Here is a 25,430-nt window from a genome sequence, read left to right as displayed (position 1 = left end):
ATAAAAATAAAAAATAAAATAAAATAAAATAAAGTTCACTGTTCAGTCAAATAATCTAATTTTTAAACACCTAAGTATTTAGAAATGTCAAGTGAAATTATTCCAACCTAAAAGAATGGTAGATTTTCAGGGAGAAGTTTGGTTATAAATAAAAAAGTGTTTAAACTAGATATTTCTACGGCATACTTTGTATAATCAATATCAAAAGATGCAGTTACCTTAACTCTCTCTTTCTGTCTCTCTCTCTCTGTCTCTCTCTCCCTCTCTATCTCCATATATATATACATGAATGAATGCATACATACATGTATATATATGTACATGTGTGCTCATATACACAGTTACCCTTTTCTTTTGAGATACATGTAAGTAAGATCATTTTAGGACATTTTTCTCCAGATGCTATACATTAAGGTGCTTTTTCCACAGCATATTTTTGGTATGTAGTCATAGTGTTCTCTGTTGCTCTGGCTCTGTCAGCTTCACACAGCTCTACAGTGTGAAATTGACAAGAAATGGTGCAAAACTGACAAATGGAAGCACAAAAAGTTACCCAAAAATTACTATGCAATTTCTCTGAGAAAGACTGAAAAATAAATATTTTACAGAAATGACCACGTTCAGGTTGCTATGTTTCAGACAGAGAACTTCAGATTATTCTAAAGTGTGTGAACTTTGATGCTGGCACAAATGTTAGAAGGATAAATCTAGACAGCAGCACATCACCTCACTGGTTTACAGGAAGAGGTGACTAGTGCTTTCTGAGTGAAATCTGGGGGCCAAATCTTCTGCTTATCTTTCTAGAATAAAGTGGTAGCTCCCACTTTTGCATCCTTGGTGATGAGATCATCATGTCACTTAGCAACTTTCCTCAGCAACATTCTCAACTTCCCTTCCAAGTGTGCAATGCCAGGTGAAAAAGGAAGTCAGTGGCAGGGCCGCCTTTGGTGTTCTGTGTCCTTCCCTTCATTAAAATTCCTGTCTACATTGCCCTAAAAAACCAATTACCATTACTTGGGGTCTCAGAGGCAGCAGACTTCTTCATGCTTCTTTGCCTCTTAACCCATGACTTGTACTTCTCCAGTCTTTCTGTGTTTTCTTCTGTCCTTTCCTGCCCTGCTGTAGCACTACCTAACAACACAGCTAGACAAGCCTGGATTCACATTCCTACTCCTGCACTGACTTCTTGTATGACTTAGGGGCCATTACCCTCTGGGCTTCTGTTGCTGTTACGGTATGGGGGTATTGGTACTTGTCTTGCAACGATTTTTTAGACATTAATTATATAGACAGTGCTTTCGCACAGTGGTTGATACATGCTGAGACCTCAATAAATTATGGGGTGTAATGCTGTTATCATGAGCTACTCCTTAGAGTTCTTGTCTAAGAGTTTCCACATCATTTCATGATGGTAAAATTAAATATCAACAACTCAAAAGCAGCCAGAAAATTATGGGCAACTTTTGTTTGCTTAATGACTTATGAGGAGAGAAGATATGACATTAGTGATAATACCGCCTTTGTGTTTTACAAATATCGTTATTTATTTATTTATTTGTCTTTTTGAGACAGGGTCTTGTTATGCAGTTCAGCCCGGCTTTGAGTTCACTTTGTAGCCCAGGTTGGTTTCAAACTCACAACGATCCTCCTACCTCAGCCTCCTGACTGCTGGGATTACAGGCGTGTGCCACCACGCCCTGTGTACAAATCTCTTTAGACGCCATTTTATGGCATAAGCACAGTAATTCTGTAAGTTTGTCAGCATATGTCATTTTCCACAAAAATGCTGAATAAGAAGCTCAAGTGGACACTTCCTGGACATTGAGCTGGTAATTGCAGAATGGAGACCAAAACTCCAAGAATTTCAACCAAATATTCCACACTGTGTGGCTTAAATGAACATGCTGTGCCATTTTAAAATATTAATCCCGTGGTGCAAGTGAGTTCCATGTGTGTGTTTTACAGAGTACATGGACAGTGATCAGTTCAAAAGAGATAAATAATTGACAATAAGAATATATCAGGACTGCTAGAAGATGACTCAAGCGAGGCAGAAACAAGGTATCTTGTCAGATTACCTCTCATTTTCTATTACTTTATTTTTATGAATTTAAGATACATGGGGCTGGGGATTTAGCTCAGCGGCACAGCATCTGCCTGGCAAGCACAATGTCGTGAGTTTGATCCCCAATACCAGGGAGGGGTGGGGGGAAGAATGGGTCCCTGAAATAACACACAGCTGTAGGTCTTTTAAAGTGTATGACTTGCATTTTGAGGCTGGGGATTCAGCTCAGTGGCACAGGGCCTGCCTGGCAAGCGCGAGGTCGTGAGTTTAATTCCCAGTACTGGAAAACAACAACAACAACAACAACAAAAAAAAATACAATAAATTGACTCAAATTTGAATTATCCTACTTAAAATATGCATCACTTTTATCTTTGCAAAAGCAATTTCTAAACAATACAAAGTAAAGGTGACAATTTCTTGTCTATAGACGTTTCAGGAGAGTGTTGTTATCTAAACAATGTTAGGATCTCACACCACAAACTCTTCTCTAATGAAACACTTGAGAAAAGTCCTATACCACTGAGAAAATACTGTCAGAAAAAGTATATGATGGTAGCAGTTTTAAATGACTTCTTCTAGACTTGTCGGGATTAACCATAGGAAAGAACAATAATGCTCACAATCCCTAAATATTTACAATCTACTTCTGTGGACTATAATTCATTAGTCTTTCTTCTTAGATATATTACTTTTATAAACTTAAAACTATATACAGAACAAGCATACACTGGAAATCATATGATTTAAAATATAACCAACGAACATGACCGAATAAAAGCCATTTTGAGCCAGGTGCTGTGGTGCACGCCTGTAATCCCAGCACTTGGTAGGCTGAGGCAAGAGGATTGCTGTGAGTTTGAGGTCAACCTGGACTACAAAGTGAGTTCAAGGCCAGCCTGAACTCTAGCAAAACCTTATCTTTAAAAAAGAAAGCCAAATTTGAATAATCACCATAGAAAAACATCATGTCACACCTAAATTCAACGTATTTAAGCCATATAGAGCATATCAAAGTGACCATAAAGTGTCTGAAAGATTTATTTTGAACACTAGGGAAGTCTTACTTAGGAGCAGATGCCCAGACTCGCTTGGAGGCAGTGGGTTTTCACTGGGTGACTAATCACATCACTGGGACATTTTTGTGAAGTCTATAAAAAGGATATTTAGTAGTAAAATCCATGACTATTGATGATAACAAACATGAGCACTTCAAGATATCTGTAAAGAGCACCACTGCGAAGGCCCTGCATCTTAAAACAAATGCAGTTCACTGCCGTTCTCTGACCTTTTGCCAGGTTTGACTCTTTCAGACAAAATCAATGAGAAATTTGCCTGAATAAAATGCACATGATTAAACTCCTTGAGTAGAGTTAACTCGATAATAATCTCTCATTTAATCCCTTAGAGTAGCTTACTCTGGAGAAAATAAAAATCAGTACAAATTCTCCTTTCTTTTCTTAAACTACTAATGCAGTCAGACTTCGAGAGTCTCTGGAAGATTATAAAACATAACTACGATGAAGTTATGTCGGTATCCTACAATTTTCTAGCTTAAAATGTAATTCGAATCCCTTATTTTGATGAAAAGGACTGTAATGCCCAGAGAATTATGAGACTCACTCAAGGTCTCAAAGACAAGTGGTGGCCTCCTCAAGATCAGAATCTCTAAAAGCCCAGTTCACATCTGATGTTCCTGCTGTCACATCACGACCTTTTATACAGGGAAGAGATCAGAAACGGGGAAAATACACGTTTGTGGATTTGAGGTCCGGAAAATGTGCCTTTCTCATAGTTAATCATTTCTGGCCCAAAATACAACAGCGTTATTACATGTGTAAATTTTTCTTAAACTTTTGTCTTTAAATCTCTATTTGGTCTGAATATGTTGCCCTTTTTTCCCCAAGGAAACAATGTCATCAGAAATCTTCCATCCCAGCAGATTATAGACTTCAATTGCTAGAGATGACATCTATAAATTCTTAGTTTTGAAGACTTTGGGACAGGATCCCTCCACCCAAACAAAGCAAAACACTAAAATATGAGTCATAGAAGTCATTGTGAAAATACTTCAATAACAGCAATCTCATTTTATGTATTTATCATTTAATCTCTATGATGATTTCTCAAAAAGAAATCAAATCAGGAAACTACTGAAAATTATTTAAAAATAGGGTCTCCCAAATACTTTTACAATTTCCCTTAAAGGCTACATGCAAAGTACTGTCTTTAAAAAGAGCCAAGTAATTTATGCTGTAGACTCAGAGTGCTAGGAGAAGAACAGGTTAAACTCGGACAACATGGTAGAATGAAAACGTGACTTCAAGGGAAATCTAGTTCACATATTTACACTGGAGGCAAAACTGGATTAAAGAATACGAATAAAAATATTCTTCTATCCACAAACAAACCCAAGGAAAATGAACTTTCTTTTCAGTCCAAGTTTCCTGAAAATCCCAAAAGGAAACGTTTAATTTTCTAGGACACGCTGAATGAAACAGGTAAAACGGCAACGCAGTTAGAGCTGAATTAATCAAGCAAACATCACTGGCAATCAACAGAGCTTTCCTGGTGATTAAACACAATTTGAGACAGCTGGAAGTGGACTCAGTTGAGCTGGAGATTCCAAGGAAACAAAGTCTTATGAGTACAAAATCGTCTCAGAGATGGAATTTGTACACAGATGTAAACCTTTAAGCATTTTCAAGAGAGGGACAAAATCAGAGTGAAAACCTGAACAGTAAATCTTGTATTGTCAAGTTTAGAGATGTTTTATTGACTAGTATTGCTAGTTATCAGGTCTTATTTTTTAGGTTGCAAAACACTTACAGGAAACACTTTTCATCTTGTTTCCTGAATATTCTAAAAGTTGTTAACCACTAGCTCTCAGGAAGGTGGGAGATTGAATAGTGTGTACTGTTGCGAGGCTAGGATTGCTGTAGTTGTTAATTCTAAGTCATGAAACACAAAATATCTGGATTTCTGTTTAAACTATTTGATACTTGCCCAAGGAAAATTCTAAGATTGACCACACTCCTCAATAACAGCAATCCCATTTTATATATTTATCATTACAGCCACTACACATTCCAGTATGAGGCAGTGCCAAGTTCATGCCTAAGTTGTGGGTTAATCACTAATGACTCTTAAAAGTACAGTATTCCATTTCAAGGGCAATGGCCACCACCTCTTTCCACATTCTGCCAACCCTCAAGAAAACCTTCTGCCAGGCACAATGGCACATACCTATAACCCTAGCACTCTGGGAGGCTGAGGCAGGAAGATTCCAAATTTGTACCTATCTTAGACAATTTAAAGACTTAGTGAGACCCTGCATCAAAGTAAAATAAAATAAAACAAAACAAAAGAACCAGGTGCACAGCTCAGTGCAAACACCCTGGGTTCAACCTCTAATACCACATAAATAAATAAATAAATAAATAAATAAATAAATAACCTTTCTTCCATGCACTGCAATGATATAAAAGGAGTTAAATGTTGACTTCATAACAGGTATATTTCAGTACATACCTTGACTTCTTAGGTCCTAACCTTCTGTCATCTGTATTGATTGCTATTACTTATATGTATTTTGTTTTTTCCTATGGAACTTGTTCATTATTATTATTCTCTGAAAGATTCCCCCTAGTGCTCAGCTAACTTGGAAGCACAGACATAATTTAACATACCATCTCTGTAAGAAAATGCTTCAAAACCACAAATTAACTAACAAATCAACTATCACAATGGACTTCATTTATAAATGAGGTACTGTATATAGACAAAATAATTTGGGGAAAAATTTGTGCATCACATAAAGGCTTCTAAAAACCATGTGAATGAATAGATACAAGAATGAGAAATAAGGGGAAAATAGAAGGAGGTGTAGTGTGAAGTAATAGGGAAATTACTATGATACAAAGAGAAAGGAAGGCAAAAAAAGAGAAGCAACCTAAATCAAAAGTGTGATTAAGTTTGAAAGAATCCCTGCTGTGCACTAGTTTTCCACAATGACCAGCACACCCTGAGGCAACGAAAGTTATAAACTCAGTCTACTGGGTCCTGTTTTCCTTTGTATTGTAAAACTGCAACTCAGACTCCATTGTGGAAATCACTAGTGAAAATGGATTAAGTTTTCAGAAATACACGTTTACTCAATCGAAATGTGTCCATCTCTCCAGCAAAATACACACACACACACACACACACACACACACTCTACCCACATTTTCAGATCTGGTGAGTGTTAACACCCATTTTGTTCAGAAGTATCCAAGACTGCAAATTGAGAAAGGTATACTTCTGCTTGTTCGTTTTCCCCCACGTTTCTAAGCATTGGCCAGGCTCTCTGGCATACATAATTTCACTTGCTCATCATCCCCAGCAAGTGAGAGATGAGATACATGTTGCATTTGAGAAATCAGTGTGCAAGGCCAGGGAACTTTCCCACACAGCTACTGGGGGTCGCTCAGGCTTCCAACCTGTGGCCTTGCCTCTTGCCGAATCCCAGACTCTGCTGCAGCACTATAATTCCACTCGTCACAGTCTCCTCACAGTCAGTTCACGTCTGAGGCTTTCTCCAAAGACTCCATTACCTCGACTGCACAGTGCAGAGCCCTTTAGTTACGGATTCTGAAAGGTGGATTTAGAAGAAATGAAGGGAGTCTTACAAACACCCAACCCAGTGCGTCTGACTTAATTCCTTGGGGGGCAGCAGCACAGCTTAGTGGTAGAGCGCAAGCTTAGCATGCACAGGACGCTTGGTTCAATCCCCAGAGCCCCAAAATAAATAACTGATCAGGAGTAAACCTGGAGATTGGTCCTGTTTCCACTTCTCCAGTTGATTCTACCAGGAGGCCAGGGCTGGAAAGGCTACTGGAGGGCTGTGCCCTGGGCTGTCCGCAACTAGCTTTCATGCTGTGCCAACCCTGTTTCCTAAGAGCCTCTCACGGCCACTCTCTCCTCCAAACATGCCACAAATGGACCAGCACGTGGCACTAAGTTTTAAACAAAGAAAGAATACCCATCAAAGCAAAGAAACTTGCTTCTTTGGATTAGGGTCTCCTGCTTGTGCAAAAGCTCTGCCTCCACACGCTGGGCATTACATTTCCTGTGATGATCCGTGCACATCTCTCCAATGCTACTGAAACTAACACGGAAAGTTTGCAGAGGCATCTTTCTCTGCTCTTTCTGGTGCTGTTTTTCATAAAGCAAAGAAAGATGGACTTTGCTAGGACATCAGTATTAGGTCAAGTGATGATGACCAGTTAGCTCAGCCATTTAGAGCATGGTGCTGATGAAAGAATATGATGTTCTTGTCACCTCGTTGGCTCTATATGGATTCACATCCACAAAAGTTACCTTTAATCCTCTGTAGGCAACATACAATGCCAGTGATTATGCTGCTTTCATAATAGGGGAAAGCTCTACGGCTTGGTAAAAATCCAATAGCATCATCCTCAAATGCAAAGAAAAGAATATTGTAAGGAGCAGCAGTCCAGCCAATTTAGACTAATTAGGAGGCTGTTAGAAGGAAGCTATCTAGTTAATCAATAAAGATCTGATCATAATACTCATCAAAACCTCCATGAGTTTGAAAGGTGATGCTGAATGTAAGATAAAACACTGCCATTTTTGCTCAGCTAGGAGCTTATAAAAGAAAGAGAATGAGTTAATTTAGCATTCAAGCTCAGCATTAAACTCCTAGGAGTAAGAGAATTCCTGATTAAAAAAAAACTCTGTCATCTCATCATGACTTTGTGTTACAACCCCAAAGGGAAGATCACCCAGTGTTATAAAACACAGTGTTATGAAACAGTATGAAACTGGGTGAAGATCTTCCCTTTGGGGTTGTTAGATTTGGGGTTGTTGTTATATGTAAAATTGCCCAGTGTTATGAAACACTGTTATTCTTCTCAAACGAAGAACAAACTCACTGCACAAGGGTAAGCTCAGTGTAGCACTAAATGTTGTCATGTTTGGACATTTAAAGAATGCCTTACTATTATTTTAATGTGGCTTTGGTCTTCCTTTCTTTTTTATATGGCAGTCTGATGCTCCCTGGCATACTTCCAAAGTGTTCATTTCCCTCAGAAAGCTGAGGTACCCTAAGGCCTGCTGTTTTACACGGGAACTCGTGAGGAGGACGTGTAGCAGTGTTTGCTGGCAGGGACATTCAGGTGTATGTGCACAATCATGATTACTTGAGTGATGCGTTTCCTGGGAGATGAACATACACCATAACGCAAGGGTAAGCGGGCTATCGGGAACGGTCGCGGAGGAGCAGGGAAACACCTGTTCAGAACTTGACCGAACACCTGGACCCTCTAAGGAGCAGACTGTTCAAAGGACAAAGGACAACACCATGCTGGTCCACCATCCAGTTACAGGGTGGGATGGCTGCTGCTCTAGGTTCTTACCCCATCCCTTGACTGTGGCTGCATCTGGCGGCCTCACAAGCTTCCCGCTTTCTCTCTCCTTGCATCTTTCACAATCTTTCTATGTGAATATGTTTAATATCCTCAAAGCTATGTATATCCTAAAACTTAAAAATACGTAAGGGTACAATAGTTAAATGTAAGTATCCTTCAAGTAATACAAAGGATATATAGTTTAAAGAAATTCGACTTTGAACACAGTCCCCAGTGCCCCCTGCAATAAATCCACTTATTCTTTCCCTCTCTCTTTCTTCTCCTCTCCTTCTCCCTCCTTACATAAACACTAGCAATACACAAACAAGCACCTTTACACAAACAATATACACTTTTTTCTATGTCTTGCTTACTTTGCTTATACTTGGTATCTTATTCCACATCAGTTCTCACTCATGTATCTTATTACTTTAAATTACTGCATAATGTTGCACAACATGGGGGAACCATCATCATCATATATGCATGACAATTTTTGCTTTATGCATCTTTTGAACACATGCCAACATGTATGTAGACTAAATCTGGTAGTGAAATTCTAGATCCAAAAACATATATATTTTAAATTTTGATAGTTATTGTCACATGGCCCTACACATGCATGAAGCAACCTACATTCTATCCAATAATACATGAGATGACAACACATCACCTAACAACGCAGACATAAGTCCTTGTGTTATCGTATATCTTGTACTTACCCATTTGTAGGTAAACATAATAGTATCTCACAGTCATTTTAAAAGAGTTAGTTTTTATGAACAGCAATATCATATAGTTTATTGGGTTCTGCATAAGTATTCACAGATCATGTAAGCAAGTTTTGTATCCTTTAGTCAATATTTTGAGTATAACATTTCCTCTGCGCCATTTCTTTGAGATGGGGTCTTACCATGTTGCCCAGGTTGGGCTTATTCATGATTCTACTTGTCTTTGTCTCCCAAGTAGTTGGGATTACAGGCATGTACTGCTGCCCCTGTAGGTTTTTCTTTTATATATATACTTTATAACATATTGAAAAGTGATACAAGGAGAATAGATATGACAATTTGTTCAATAAGAACCATGACTGTGGTGATTATAGCTAATAAAGGTTCTGATTAGGTGAATCTATACTTGTAATCTATAGTTGTGGAAAATAATTCACAAAACACTCTTATTTGACACTTGTTTTCAGGGGCTTATAACTTTGTCTAAAATATTTAAAACAGTATATCTTTCCTCCATCCACTTTGCAGATTTTTTTAGCTCTTCTGTTGTTAACAAGACAAAAAACAGCTTTAACTTCCTACCTGCCCTTCCCCTCCCCCAACTCCTAGAGCCATTACACTTTTAATAAACAGTGAATCACACTAACTATTGGATTTGTTGTACCATGTTGAAGAAGCTTGCCCTTTAGCATGAGGTGTGCCAGGAATGGTTAATTATATTACCCAGAAAGCCCTTTCTGCTGTCAGATGTGATACGAAATTACATTATCACTCAGGCCACAGTTTTCTATTTTGTTTACAACATAATATCAACAAGGACTTTGTTATATGTCTTACAGAGGGCCGGCTTCAGGCAGTGCTTAAAAGCGTGGATTTGGAGCCCTGGTGAGAGGTTTGAATCTCAGCTGAACCAGGTGAATGACTCTGGGCAGTCAACTTAACCTCTCTGTATTTCATTTTCCCTGGCACTCACTTCAGTAAATTTACACCCATAAATGGTAGGATTTACACTTAGATGGAAAGCTGTTTATCCCTGATGATGTTACTAAGCTCTATTATACATCATTTATTTATTGCATTCATTCTATTTTTAAAAAGACAATGATAAAATTTACTGATAAGAATCTGACGCTGGTTAAATCTGTTGTAGCTGCAACAAGAGCTATGTTAGAGATCATTCCACGTTATCCCTATTTCCTCCTTAACTCAATTAAAGCAGGATCACAACCTATTACAGGATTAACCACTGTAATGAAGGCATCCACTTTTTCCCCTGCTAATTTGTGTACGCATAAAGGTTTCATTCACACAAGAGTTAATGAATGTATTAAGAATATATTACTAATTTTGAAATAAGGTACTACAAATGTTAGAAAAAGTTCCTGTGAATCCATTTCTGAATCTTCTAACTTCTGCCCTTTCCCAGGACCGCACCCCCCCAATCTTAAGTAAAGAGATACTAGCTACACTTCCCAGAAGAAAAAAATGGTTCTGGAGGTAAAATCATTTTTTTCATCGTAGTTCAAAACATCAACGCTAATGGAGAATGAATCAGAGAAAAATAACTAGAACTAGCATTATCATAGATCTGCAAGTAAAATTCACACAGCTTGTTTAAAATATCAGCAAAAAGACATTTGGGTAACTACCCAGGGGTGTTGCAGACTGTGTGGAAGAAATGAGACGACAGAAAGCCCCTGACCTCTGACGGTTTGGGGGAGCCATCTATTCATTATTCAATTGCCATTTGGAAAAAAATATAAATAAAAACCATACCTGTTACACCATCTCATTGCTGTAGTCCAATCTGTGCTTCTAAACAGAATATCTGAGTGGGCAATTTATAAAGAAGAGTACTAGAGGCTATGAGGTCCAAGGTCAAGCGCTTGCACCTGCTCAGACGGGCCTTCTGCTGTGTCACAACATGACAGAAGATAGCACGTGGCAAAAAAGCAGGAGATGTTGAACTCATGGCCCTGAGCCCTTCTACAGTGCATTAATTCATTCATGAGAGTGGACAGCTCATGACCTGAACACTGTCAATGGGACACACGTCCCCACTGCTTCCTTGGAGATTTGGACTTCAATCCATGAATTTTGGGTGAGACATTCAAACTATAGCACTCACCTTTGAAGAAATGAAAAGAAATGGAGTCTTTCAAACTAGCAACTTAATATACTCATCAGGGTGTCTTTCCAACTTCAAAAGAAAAAAAACTTTGGAAGACATTCAGCGACTGAAATTTAGATTATGGATTCACGTTGGTATTTTGCCATAACAAACATACTAGACAGCCAGATATGACTAAAATTAGGAGGACACTGGAGACAAGATGGAGACTGCAGTAGAAGGATATTTAAGGTAAAGAGAAATCAGAATCTTCTCCTGAAGAGCACAGTTTCCATACCAGAAAAGGACACCACTAGCATTTTAAACGATGAGAGGAAGTAACGCATAACAGAGTAACATTGATGACTAGGCTAAATGGAAAATGGACTGATGGAGGAAGGCAGAAAATGTGTTTTGGGGATCCAAAATGGTCAGGTTGATATAGGGGCATACAGACACAAGAAAACAGGGAATAAATAAGAATTTGTCTTCTAGGGCAAGGGGTATTGAGAAATGAACTAGATCATGGCTGGGGGAGCATTTAATTCAAAGGAGATATGGTTTCCTAAGCAGTACTTTACTTGGGTTGAAGATGCTATCCATATCCAAAACCTGGGATAATTACACTCATGTTGAACCGATCAGTTTGGGCTCAAAATAGGCTTCATAGTTTCAAATGGAGAGCACTGAGCTGGCCATTACGTTGGAAACAAAAAAAGGTTCAACAAATCACTCCAAACATCTTTTCTGCATTAATTGCAAGTCAACTGCAAGACATCCTCATCCAAAATTCTGTCACAGTACATGTGGTTCATGTCCATTAATTTTTCTCATTTGAAGGATCAAAATATATGGTGAGGTGTAGTCACTCATGCAGTTGATACTTATGAAAAAGGAGTGTACAGGGACCAAGAAGAGACAAGGAGGTTAATGCAGAAGGCTTGCTGAGCAAAGAGTGTTTTGCAATGTAGCCTCGGGGGAGACGAAGAGTTGCAGAGCAGAGGCCCTTTATTCCCTGCAGGGAGGTTGTGCAATGTATAAGTGAGACATTCAGGTCTAGGATAGAATGTTCTACCATGCTACTGTAAGGTAACAGTGGGGAAGTCCAGGGCTGAAAACAGGGTTTTAATAAGTAGGTTAGCCTGTGTACAATGGGTACCACATAAATATGTTAGCAAGCTGTCGTGAGAATTCAATAAAAATCTGCCTGTGTTTTGTCATCATACAAGTACACAGTAGACATTTAAATATAATCTTCCTTTGATTTTTCTTAGCTATGGTGTGTAATTAAAAGACTACACAGATTTTCCTCTAAGTCAAATTTGCAGGTTTCTCTACCTGAGAAACATGGACAGCAATCAAAAGTAAAGTCTTAAAATAAAAAAGCCAATGACCATAATAAAGGCCAGATAGAAGGACAGAGGAGAAGGCACTGGGATACTCTCTTCATGCCTCAGAACGGCTCTAAAACAAAATACTTCAATCCCCTCGGAAGAGAAAAACCCTAAAAATGTTCTACTTGGCAAGAGATAACCACTGGAAATTAATTGTGTAATACTCATGTGCTGCTTTCTTTGCTTAATCTCAGTAATTACAGGCGGCTTATGATTTCCACATCACCAATCCTATTTTTATACCATTTTAGGTTTCTCAGATGGTAACTTCCTCATGAGAAGTTTTCAAGTTTAAATCTTAACAGAAGAAACGCATTGCTTGGACAGGAGCATGAAGCCTCCATTTTGGCTTTGACAGCCAATTTCCTAACCTCAATAATTACTGGAGACTCACCTGCTTTATTTCAAAAGTAGATGTAGGGTTGCCAGATCAGTACAGAAGTCAAAATTGAATTCCAGCTAAACAAGAAGTAATTGTTAGGATAAGCATGTCCCAAATATTCCATGTAACAGGATTATTCTAAAATATTGTTTTAAATTAATATTTAACTGGAAGGCCTATCTATTTTTCTTTGCTAAATCTGGCCATCATAAAATTAGGTCTTCTTAGTTCATTAATGCTATATAGGAAAGGGAAGTCAAGGCAAAGACTGAAAAAGAACAAATAAAGTTGTAAGGCAAGAGCCCACTCTCTCACTGAGGATCATTTACGTTGGCAACACACCTCAAACAAACTACACATTCATTATATGTTTCCTAAATGAAGTACACAGCTGGGAAAGGAAAGTTCTTTGATTTTTGAAATCACATTTCTCAACCCAAACAAGTTTGTTATATCTGCTACATTTCATAAGTATTCATTTTTAAAATGTGCTGAAGAATAATGCAAGATTGCTATCCCTTGATAGAAAGGTGAAAAGATGCAGGTAAACCACTGAAATTCATGAGATGCACATTTTCATGACATTCTAAATCTTACTTCTTATAAAAGAGTAATTGCTACTAAGACTTCAAGCAGACATGCCAAACTATCCCTTGCTTCCCTGAGTGAGTTTTCTATATTCTATGTAATATGACAGATTTCACTATTCTAAAAAATTATGACATTCTTAAACTTCTTTAATGATTTTCACTGGTTAAACATATTATGTCATTAAGAATTTCAATGACAAAATTTCAATTCCCTGTAACTTTCAAATTCTCAACCTGCAAACCAGTATGTTTCTTGGGTTTGGGAGAAGTGATAAATATCAGCTATTTTATTTGTAAGTTGAAATCTAAAGCAAAGTCTCCATGTCAGGCTCACAATGACTTGTGACATGCCAGTCCCAAAAGAACAGAAGAAAAATTAGCCATTTAAAATTGTGCTTCATCCAAAGACAGAAAATGTTTTTCTAATTAAAATGGCACACATTATACCCTGCATTTCAATAATAACATTTTATCTGGAATCCTTAATCATGTGTAACCACTAAAACTAGGCAAAGATTCCAGGATTAACAAAAAAAAATATTATGAAATTCAAGATTCCAGAGGTGTTTGCAGTGCCACTGTCAAGATCTCATAAAATAAAAAGTGTATCAGCACCATTCCCATGCGTGTCCCCACTCCACCCGCGTATCCATTACCATCATGCCGAGATAAAACACAGTAATAAGTACTCCTGCAACTGTCTCAGTAATTTTGATTACCTCCATTTCAAAATGTATTATGACCAGTGTAACTTCTAACCAGGGTTACTTTTTGACAGAAAGACAAAGCCAAGGAAGGCATTCTTCTTCTGTTTCTAAGTGCAGTTCATCTGTCATCATTCCATGTAAAGAAAAACACTTAAGAATTCAGGATGAAGCTATTCATGAAAGAACATATTTTTAAAGTTTTTAATGTACCTTCAGACTGCTCTAGCTCAAGTCCACACCTCCCCCTCTTCAGAGCACGTACATGTACCAATCGCATAGGTAGTTTACATCACAGCGAAATGCACAAAAGCTTCCCACACTCCGCAACAGTGCTCTGGGCTGCGTGGCCAAACGAGCAGTTAAGCATGATGATGCATGGCATGGCACGGGAAGCATAAATGCAGTCATTTTCTACAAATGTATTGCAAAAGGATGAGCAAATGCTTCACATATCAGAACATAGTCATTTTGAAGTCACATGTAAGACAAGGTCTTTAGTTGCAGACGTGAGCAACTTTAAATCTATGATGTGTAATCCTGGCTCACACATCATAAAGAACTTTGGAGAAACGACAATGCACCCAGAGGGTAGATGAGGATGAAAGCAAGAGTCTCTTCTTGAGGATCTAATTAGGTTCTGCCTACCCCCACCAGTCCCCCCAACTTTTCTTTTTTAATCTCACAGAGACACCTTAGCAGAAGCAATCAGCTTTGACAAAACACCAAAATCCTGGCAGTGAACCATATATTGACCATTACCATAAAAAGAGCTACTAAATGAGAAACCATGTGCTCAGTATAAAACTAATTTCATGCTTTCAAAAGCACACAGTGGCTTCTAGCAAGATAGTGGCCCTGGGACTTGCTGAGACAGATTGGCGAACACAAATGGTTTGCTCCTGATGTGTTGGCTTAGTCAAGCTTTACGTGTACTGGCAGTAAACGGGGTTCTCGAGTCTTCTGTCAAACAAATACACATTTATCTGTAACTTTAAAGCTGAAAGCTACAACAAAACAAGCTGCCTCAAATAAATTTAGCAGGAAAAACACACACATGTATATACACACACCCTATGTGCCATGTTAGCACATACAAATAGACTTCTCAGCATACCTCACATCCGAAACACTTATTAAGCATAATGTTATTTAAATACACCATAATCATCACATTCTTCTCATGTTTAGCAACAGCTTCTCATTTTATAGAATTAGGGTTCAGCAGAGCCTATGTAACAGGACTCCATCTACTAGGATGCTAACTTTGAGCCAGCCCTTAACTAGTTGACTCAAACACCTTATATTTATAAAGTTACATCAAACCTTTCTCAAGCATGGTGATCTAATAACTTCCCCCAGGTGAGCACCAGGGGAAGTTACATTTAAATGATAAAATCTGATACATTTAAAATATCACATCTAATTAAAACACGCTTTCTGTAGAAATGCTGTTAATTTCCTCCTCTCGTTGCACACAACATCACAAGAAACCAATTACTGTCGGTTGTCTACCGCATGACAGGTCATAACTTTTAATTATTAATAACATCAAGCCTAACAAGGTGTCAACTGCAGTATGCAATTCATTTCTCTTACTTTCAGTTATCTCGTAAACATGACTTGTTTCCTCCTATATATTTTTCATGTCAAAGATTCCACAAAGTACATTTAGTTTATAGCCCTTTATATTCCCGAAGCACATAATAACGCTGCTAATTGCCCACTTTCGGTAATGATAGCAAATCGCATAATATCACTGACTTGTTCTGAATGTTTAAAATGCAAAGGAAGTCACCTACTGGTAAGATGTCCTCGGCACACAGCTAGTATAGGAAGAAAAGGATGCTTAACACACCCATGTAAGGAGTTTCTTCCCAGTAAAATTAAAGCACCACATATTTGCTCTTCAGTTTCCCCCATTCAGATGTGCCAGCAGGACGTGATAAATGCAATTGATGACTCCACAGGATTCAGTTCAACATATAAAAGAATCTGTTACTGACATCCCAGACCCCAGCAACCAAGTTTCAGAATAAAAATGCTCACCTCTGCTAGGAAGTCCACTCCACATCCTGGCAGGGCTTTCACCAGCTTCACAAACAACCAAGTTGGATAAACAAAACTTCCAGGATCTGACCAGGGTAATGCACAGTGCTATCGGGACTTGGCTCCAGCCCTGATTACCCGTGTGACAGCCCCACGTTATATCAGTGCCGCTCCAAACCTTCCCCGTTGCTGGCTTATTGCACTGCTCATTGAAAATCCTTTACACGCTGGCAACATTTTAGGAAAGGACAAACACTCCCTGAGTCATTTGTAAAGAAAGCAGAGCAAATTCAATTCTATATCTCCACGCGTGCTAAAACCAGAGGCACTGTCATCGCACAAGTCTGAGGTGGATTTATGCCGAGAAGCAGGCAACCTAAGCCTTCATTACCAATGCATGAAATCAGCCTCTGTGATCAAATTCAACAAACCACAAAAAGGATATAATTATGAGAGGCTCCACAGATTTAGCACCAAACCTTGGAGGATGAAGAATCATCTATCGAAACTGTGTAAATGTTAAAAATAGCTCTGGCTTTTCAATAATAAGCAGGATACAGAGAAGAAATCAGTACTCTGTGTGGTAGAGACTTGTCATAAAGGCTGCAAAAACCAAAAGAGCTGTAGGTTCCTGGGACGTTTCTGCTGACAAATGAAATCACTACGGGCTATGTCAATTATAACCAATTTTTTCCACCTATTTGACACAGATATCCAGTAAAGAACAAGTTAGATATGCTTTAACTCCTAAGTGCCTGTCTTTAAATTTAAAAGATAGTAAAATGTGCAGGGCTATTCACAGTGTTATCAGTTTTACTTAAAGACAAGTTCTTACACATGAGGACTTTGTCATATTCTACATGACAAAATAATAAACATGCAAAAGAGGGGATTTGCATCATTATAATCTTTGCTTGTTATTTAAAAAGCTATAGCTCCTTAAACTCATATGTTCCTCTTCCACCCACTCCCAAATTTAAACTTTTACTTTTTACTGTCCTCTCTCTTATTTACTAAAATAAAAGATGCCAGAGCCATCTGATACAGTCTTAAAAAGGCACAAGGACTGCTGTATCCCACAAAGTAGCAACAATGATTCGAGACCTCAAAATACAGAGCCTTCACATGGGCACGTAAAAAGGACACAAAACCTTTCTCAAATATCACAAACAGGAGGGAAAGACACTCCTAACAGGCAGCATTGACAAATCACACATTTAAAGTTCTACTCAGATTTTTAAAAATGAGTTTTAAGTTCTTACTGAGACTATAAAAGGAGAGTAAATCAGGACCCAATACAGGCAGTGCTTGAGTCGAGCATCTTCTCTAAATGACTGAATTTCGTCTTAGTAATATTCTCTGTTAAGTGACACATTTACAAGTGTCTACAATCTAAAAGATCTGTGTAAAAATTAGTAGTAGACCATAATATACTTGTACATAGCACAGCATTTTGGAGCAGTGTTCAACATGGAAGTCCTAAGGCTGTCCTTACTATGTCCCCAGTTGAACAGCTGACTTCTAGACACTCTTCCTTGGAGACAGATACAGACATGTACGTGTGGGCAAGTGCACATGTGTGGGTATATGTGCTTGTGCATGCATGCATGCAGATATACATGTCTCTTTGAAGTCACTTTAGCACTGAATTCCATTCATTTTGTGAAGCCCCTAAGCAACAGGAGTGTATCTAAAAAAATGTCAGAGATCACTGATTTCACAAGTGTTCAAAGTGCTTTTACCTCCATCCTCTTTACCTCTCCCTCTTTCTCTCTCCCCCTTCTGTCTCTATCTAACACACACACACACACACACAAAGTGCTTTTACCTCCATCCTCTTTACCTCTCCCTCTTTCTCTCTCCCCCTTCTGTCTCTATCTAACACACACACACACACACACAATACTTCTTGCCTTAGAAATTAGTTCATGAAAGATTTTGTGCCTCGGAAACAAACCCGTGTCACTGAGGCCATCTGATTCTTGACAAAGGAGTCAAAAATACACGTTGGAGAAAGGATAGGCTCCTTAACAAATGGTTATGAGCAAACTGGATATCCATATGTAGAAGACTGAACCTAAATCCTTATTTCTCACCCTGCACAAAAATAAGCTCAAAATGAATCAAAGCCCTATGTGTAAGACCTGAAACTTGGAAACTGCTAGAAGAAAATATAGAAGAAACACTTGAAGTTACAGGCACAGGCAAAGTCTTCCAAGGAAATGATAGCAAGAATCAACAAACGGGATGCTGGTATATCAAATTAAAAGCTTTCTGCACAGCAAGGAAAACAACGAAGAGTGAAGAGACAGCCAACAGAATTGGAGGAATCTTTGCCAGCTACTCTTCCAACAGAACCTTAATACCTAGAACACGCAACTCAGAAAACTTGACACTGCAAAAACAAATGGCCCAGTCAAGAGACGGGCAAGTGAATTGACCAGACATGTCTCAAAAGAAGCACGGGTAAGCACAGGAAGAAATGTTCAACATCTTTAGCCACTAGGGAAATGCAAGTCAAACTTACACTGAAATTCCATCTCACCCCGCTCAGAATGGTCATCATGAAGAATAAAGCAAACAGACATGGACACAGATTCAGGAAAAAGAAACCCTTCCGCATTGCTGGTAGGAATGTACAGGAGAACAGACCCTATGGAAAGTAGTACGGAGGTTCCTGAAAAATAGTAAAAGTAAAGCTATTGTTTGATCCAGATATCCCACTCCTTGGTGTGTAGCCACTGCAATTAAAGTCAGGATATCATAGGCAAAATTGCATATCCATGTTTATCGTAGGATAATTCACAGCAGCCAAGATACGGAACCAGCTTAGGCACCCATCAACAGATGAATGGATGAAGAAATTATGATCATCTATCTATCTATCTATCTAGGTGGATATTTCATATATGTAGAGTACTATGCACCTACCAAGAATGAAGCTGTGTCATTTGCAAGAAAATTATTGGAGCTGGATATCATCATATTGAGTAAAGTCAGCCAGATGCAGAAGTACAAGCACTGCATGCTCTCCCTCATTTATGCTATTTAAAGAGATGACCTGAAAGTAGAGAACAGACTATGATTAGGCAGAGCAAGAGAATGAGGAGGAGGAGTAAGGGAAGGTACATGAGGGTCCTGGTGGGGGGGGTGATCAAAATTTATACACATTGAAACTAATATTTTGTGCAGACAATAAGCATTAATGAAACATACATTCTAAAAAGATGAAAGAGAAAAGATTTTATGCTTAAAAATCTGTTTCATTGTTGCCACATGTAAAGCTCCCAAATAATAAAAGTTTAAGCAAAACCAAAATTTGATCACAGGTTCTCAGTCCCTTATCTTAAGGCCTTTAATACTGGATGCATTCCAGGATTCAAATGTTTTCAGAGTTTAGAAAGATAGCTCTCTGCATAAACAAGGAACTGCATAGCATCGCCAGCAGGATGTGGGGCACCAACTTGGTGCTCAGAGGAAGTGTTACATGTTACATTGCTACACTGGTAGGAACATGTCTGTAGCAAAGCATGTGCGGATTCCTCCTGGATGGGACAAGGAAACACTGCAAGCAACCTCACATCAGCTCAGTTCTTCTTTTTCTGTTGGTACAAATTATAAAATCTACTTTTCAGAGCTTCTTGAATTTCAGGGGTTGCAGGCAAAAGGCTGAAGACCTGCAGAAAGGTTTCCATATATTCCCAAGTTCTAGACTGAGAACTGGGACCCACACAAGTGTCCTCCTGCATGGGCAAGAGATTTAGAGGGTGGCACTGCAGGATGAGCAAAAAGTATGATCAGGGGCTGGGGATTTAGCTCAGCGGCAAAAGCACCTGCCTGGCAAGCGCAAGGTCGTGAGTTCGGTTCCCGGTACCAGAGAAAAATAAAAAAAATATATATATATATATGATCAAAGGTGCTATTTAGATTGAACAGAAATATGGTAATAATGCAAGATGACAAAACTAGGGTGTGGGCATGGTGGCACACCTGTAATCCCAGCACTCAGGAGGCTGAGGCAGGAGGATTGCTGAGAGTTAGAGGCCAGACCAGGCTACGCAGTGAGCTCAAGGCCAGCCTGAACTGCATAGCAAGACCCTGTCTCAACCCCCTACTAAAAACCCCAAACAAACAAAAAATTAGGGTGTGGGAATAAAAGGCAAAAAAGAGCCATCCACAACAACTGAATTTCCAAAAATAAAGTATAATGATTACCGGTCAATGATAATCACTTTATACCACTAGTGTGAAAGAAAGTTGACATAAATTTTTTTTTATCAACCTACCTTAACTTCAAAAAGAAATTTTAAGCAAAGGGTGTATTTTCAGAATGAGGCATAAAACTTCGAGTTTTCTTACCATTACTCTTTGTACCTAAAGTGAAATATCTAGAATATTAAACGTCACTTCAGACACTGACAGAAACAAATAAACAAACACACACCAAGCATCACCTTATGAAGTAAAAGGTTCATATTTCATTTGTGTGTGCTATATACTACTTAGGGTGGGGGTTCTTCATAAAGGACTTGTAGGGGGCCAGGGATAGAGCTCAGCACCACAGCGCCTCCCTGGCAAGCGCAAGGTCCTCAGTTTGATTCCTGGTATAAAAAAAAAATGACTTGTAGAAATCAGCAGTAATATTCTTTATCATCATTACTCAAGATATTTAATTTTAAAACCTATTTTAGAAATGAATAGTCTCAAGAAACATGAATACTATACTTTATTTGCTTGGCGTCTTTCCTATGGGTATATTTCCCAAATAAAACTTTTTATAAGTAAGCATAACGCGGAACCTTAAAACAGCAATGCCTGGACATTGGACCTCAGACTCTAGACCCAGAAAACATGAACTGTCTTCTAAGAATGTTTCCCGGTTGTCCTGTGGGCGCAGACTTGCAGTGGGGAGAAGTCCTGGAGGCATTTATGTGAACAGAAGTCTTCCTTTTCACTGTACAAAGTATAGCAGGATGTGTATCTAGTATAGACCACAAAGCCATTTTCCATATGAAGAAGGCAATAGCATTGATCACTTTGACTGTACAATATCATTTTGAGAATTATTTCTTCGGCAGCTAAAATGGTATCCTAATGGTTTGATGGAGTAATAACTATCCCGATGGATCAGTAACATCCTAGTACTAAAGCAAAATATCCTTATACGTATCACATCACGTCTATATAAAAACAGGTGAACTTCCAACAGGTACAGGCCCAGGGTCTGCAGATTTCAAGGCAGGTGTGACAGAAGGCAGGGGCTTAAAGTGGGAAACACGGTAGGAGGGCTACCTAGGCCCTCCCAGCTTCTTCCACCTCTTCATGTAATCAAGAGAAGAATGAACATGTTTCACAATTGCCCCAAAAACCAGTTACAGCAAAAGCACAAGTGCCAAGGATGAGTAGCAATACCACACGGGCTGTAACACTGCCCAGGGATGACTTAACTCGAGAGCGCCCCCTCGGTACAACGCTGTCAAGCTACAAGAATAGAACATTTGTGTGAAGAAAGTTGCTCAGTCAGGGTGACAACACAATTCAACAAACCCCAGTGGAAACTGAATTCATTAATGTGACATTTCCACTGAGCCAGCTACGGAAAGTTCTCTCTCTAGATTAGCTGAAAGGAGGCAACATTTATATTCCACACAGACAGCAAGATTTTAGGAATGCCTTTGATGACTCAAATCACCCACCCACTGAGCCTTTGTCTTAAGACTCAATTCTCACACTGAAAGGTATCAGGACTTGGTTTTCAAAATCTAAAATCTAATGCTGGATGTTAAATACCCTTACTTTTTAGTTAATATGATAAACATAAAAGGTCATAGTCAAAGTATTCTCAAAGCATAAGAGTATTCATATTTAATTGAAAAAGGGACCGCCATTTCTTTTAATTCTTTTATTATTATAAAAGTCATTCAAATTCTTTTATATATTGATCTCTTGGAGTCCTGTACCAATATAATCAACACAATTGTTCAATACTTTTTATCTACAGAATATGGAGTCATTTTATAGATTTCTCAGCCCTATCTCAGGCGTAGCTCTAGGGTTCTGATTTATAAGATGGCAAAGGTGCGGTGTGAAAGTTGAAGCATTTTGGAGAAGGGTGGTTATTTACTTGAGCTTTCACTCTACTTCCAAATTGTTCTACTCTCATTCTAAAGAATCCCAACCTCAAAGAGCTTACAGTGTAAATCTTAATTAAATTTACCTGGGTAGAAGAGATGTGGGCACCAGTTCTAGTCTTGTTAAGAAGGACAGAGTCAGAATTTTGCAAACTGAAAACTATTATATTTGAAAACTAAAGAGTGGTCAATTCTGGATAAGACACAGAATTATAAATTATGTCAGTACCCTTATACCATATCATCACTGGGTCTGAATGACCCCAAGTAAGAGATGATTCTGGGGCCCCTTCATTAGGAGCTGGAATTTATGCTAAGAGAAGCAGATGCCTTTTCCTCAAAGGTCCAATCTGGTAAATTTTGGCCAAAACCTTTCAAGTCTATACTTTCATGAAAAACTATAGAAAGTCACATGGACTCTAAAATTATTCTGCCAAAAAAGTTTTACAGACTTAGAATTAAGAGGGCCAGGGAAAGAAGTATACTGTAAATAATTCAACCTCTTGCCTCACCTTTAATGACTTACCTAAAGCATTACTCACCCAGGTCACTTCCTGGTAGACACATTAGACTTCCACCATGACACTTACATTTTGCAAAACTCAGATTTGTAGGCCAAATGACAAAGGCAAACTGCCTCACCAGAAATGTAGAAAAACCAAACACTTAAAACTATGTTCTTTCGTAAAAATAAAAGGCATTCTAGGAATGGATACCAGCATTAGTCTTACGCAAACTCATCATTTAACACTGATGTTCATACTTAATATCTTTTACAATGGAATATAATTTTTTCCCTACATGGACAATACTAACATATTTAAATAGTAACTGTTGTCTCTGCAAATTGGAGATAGGTCTGTTTCTCCTCATTTATTCTCTCTCTCTCTCTCTCTCTCTCTCTCTCTCTCTCCTCTCTTTGTCAGGTATTTCTTTGCTTTCCATATGCATTTAGTACCATCAAAATGATGTGGGAAATCATCTTACTTTCAATAGACTATTGGCACCATCTGGTGGTTCTTCTTTTGTATTGCAGCTGCAAGTTTAAAAATTTAAAATTTTCTGGAGACAAATTTGAGGGACAAATGTAACACTTTAAATTTAACATCTAGGAGATGTTACATAATAAATTTGACCAGCGTACTTAAAACTCCAAATACAAGGGCCAGCAGTGTAGCTCAATGACAGAGTGCTCACCTAGCGTGAGTGAGGCACTTGGTTTGATCCTCAGCGCTACCGGTGATGGAAAGTGAGTGCAGAAAAAGGATCCAAACCCCCGTATGTATTTCACAGTCACAGAATCTGTCCTAATATCCTGCCCCTACAAGCTGTTTCGTAGCAATAACTGGTTTCGGACGTAGACTAGGAATGAAAATAAGAGCATTTAGGAGTCTGGGGTCACTGGAAGTTAAGTACGGACCACAGCAGCCAAGCAAATAGCACAATACGGATCAGTGTGTCACTGTCTTCCTGCCTGGTTCTCCACCCCCACTTCCAAACCATCATCTCCGCATCCGGCTGCAAAATACCTGGGGTTTTCATCTGCCTTATCCTCTCTCGCCACCCAAACCATCCTCAATTTCCAATCAACACAATCTCAATTTAAAATTTCTAAAGCCCAATAAAAGATGCCACTTTTCAAGGGAAGATAGAGTGTACTTTTTCAGCCTTTGAATTCAAGCAGGCCTGGGACTAGCTTGGGAGCTTACAGTGCTCCGCAGTAATGCTGTGTTCCGAGGTCTGGCTTAGCCTCTTCCACAGGAAGAGTCTGCTGATCAGAAGGAGCCACGCTGCAGCCAGCACCAACTAACCCGGCGCGGGAGAAGCCATGGGACAGATCCCACCCGAGCACCTGCCGGCCGGTGCAGCCTCGGGGTCGCTGCCCCTAAGCCCAGCACAGAATCATGGTTAAATCGAAACGCGTTTAAGAAAATGTCTAAATTCTCCTGCCTACTTTCTCAAACTTCCATGTTTTTTTCTAGTTCTCTCCGTTCCAACCACAACTCTGCTTTCTGAACATGCCAAGATCTCATCACTCCCTGGGGATCATTTTTCTGCACTCACTTTTCACGACTGACTCCTTTTCAGGGTGAAAGTTTCAGTCTCCAGTGGGAATGAGACATTCCTATGGAATTCATCAAAAAATGACATTATTCGGTTAATAAGTAGCCCGGGGGGGGGCGGGGTCAAGTGTAAGACAATAAAGAAACAGCCCTGAATTCTTTTCATTTTTATCGAGTGACAAATTTGTTACAGAAGTTACGAGAGATAACGTAGGGTCTAGAGAAGACCTCTGACTTGGGATCATTGTGAGGCCTTAGGAAGGGTTTCTACTCTTGCTCTTCCTTGGTTTCCTCATCCAAGCGGGAGGTGAATCACACACACCTCACGGCCTGTGAGGCCTGTGAGGCCTGTGAGGCCTGCAGTTATCATTTCAGCCTTTTCTTAATGACCTCTGTCGCTGGTGCACCTCAGAGCACGGCCAGGTCCGCCTCCTTTGCCACAGTACAGCGGGACGTCTATGTTCCTGGCCTGACTTTTCTTGTTTTTAAATATTATTTGTGCTGAAGCGCTGCCAAGGGAAGAATCAGAGGCCACTCTTGAAAGCAAGCGTTTCCCACCCCAAGGAAACAGAGAGATGCTTAAAAGCCCAGGACAGAGTTAGTCCTCCTCCTCATCCTTGGAGGAACATGATTCCCCGCGACAAGCACAAACACGGCTGCGGACACAGGCACCACGAAATGTAAAATTAATACCGCTTTCTCCACCTGGGGAAGGACCTGCTTCTGATTCAGAGGAGGAGGGTATCCTCAAAGTATCACCGGTGTGACTGAGGTGTGGGGAAACTCCTAGGCAGCGAAAGT

The 25,430-nt window shown here is 39.2% G+C and overlaps 1 protein-coding gene across 3 annotated transcripts in view; it reads right to left on the bottom strand.

Moving 5' to 3' along the window:
• The window catches only part of Znf385b (zinc finger protein 385B), a 386,454-nt gene that overhangs the window by 259,441 nt on the left and 101,583 nt on the right, over positions 1–25,430 (bottom strand). Inside the window, exon 1 of one of the 3 annotated variants that reach the window (XM_005373360.2) lies at positions 16,436–16,457. The exons of the other annotated variants lie outside the window; for them this stretch is intronic. The gene's annotated coding sequence lies outside the window, so the exon portion shown is untranslated. Of the gene's footprint in view, positions 1–16,435; positions 16,458–25,430 lie in introns of those variants that run through there. 3 annotated transcript variants of the gene reach the window in all.

This window comes from Chinchilla lanigera, unplaced genomic scaffold (assembly GCF_000276665.1).
Source record: "Chinchilla lanigera isolate Chin_1 unplaced genomic scaffold, ChiLan1.0 scaffold00002, whole genome shotgun sequence".
In the NCBI taxonomy this organism is placed as follows: domain Eukaryota; kingdom Metazoa; phylum Chordata; class Mammalia; order Rodentia; family Chinchillidae; genus Chinchilla; species Chinchilla lanigera.
This window is presented reverse-complemented; position numbering and strand designations above follow the sequence as displayed.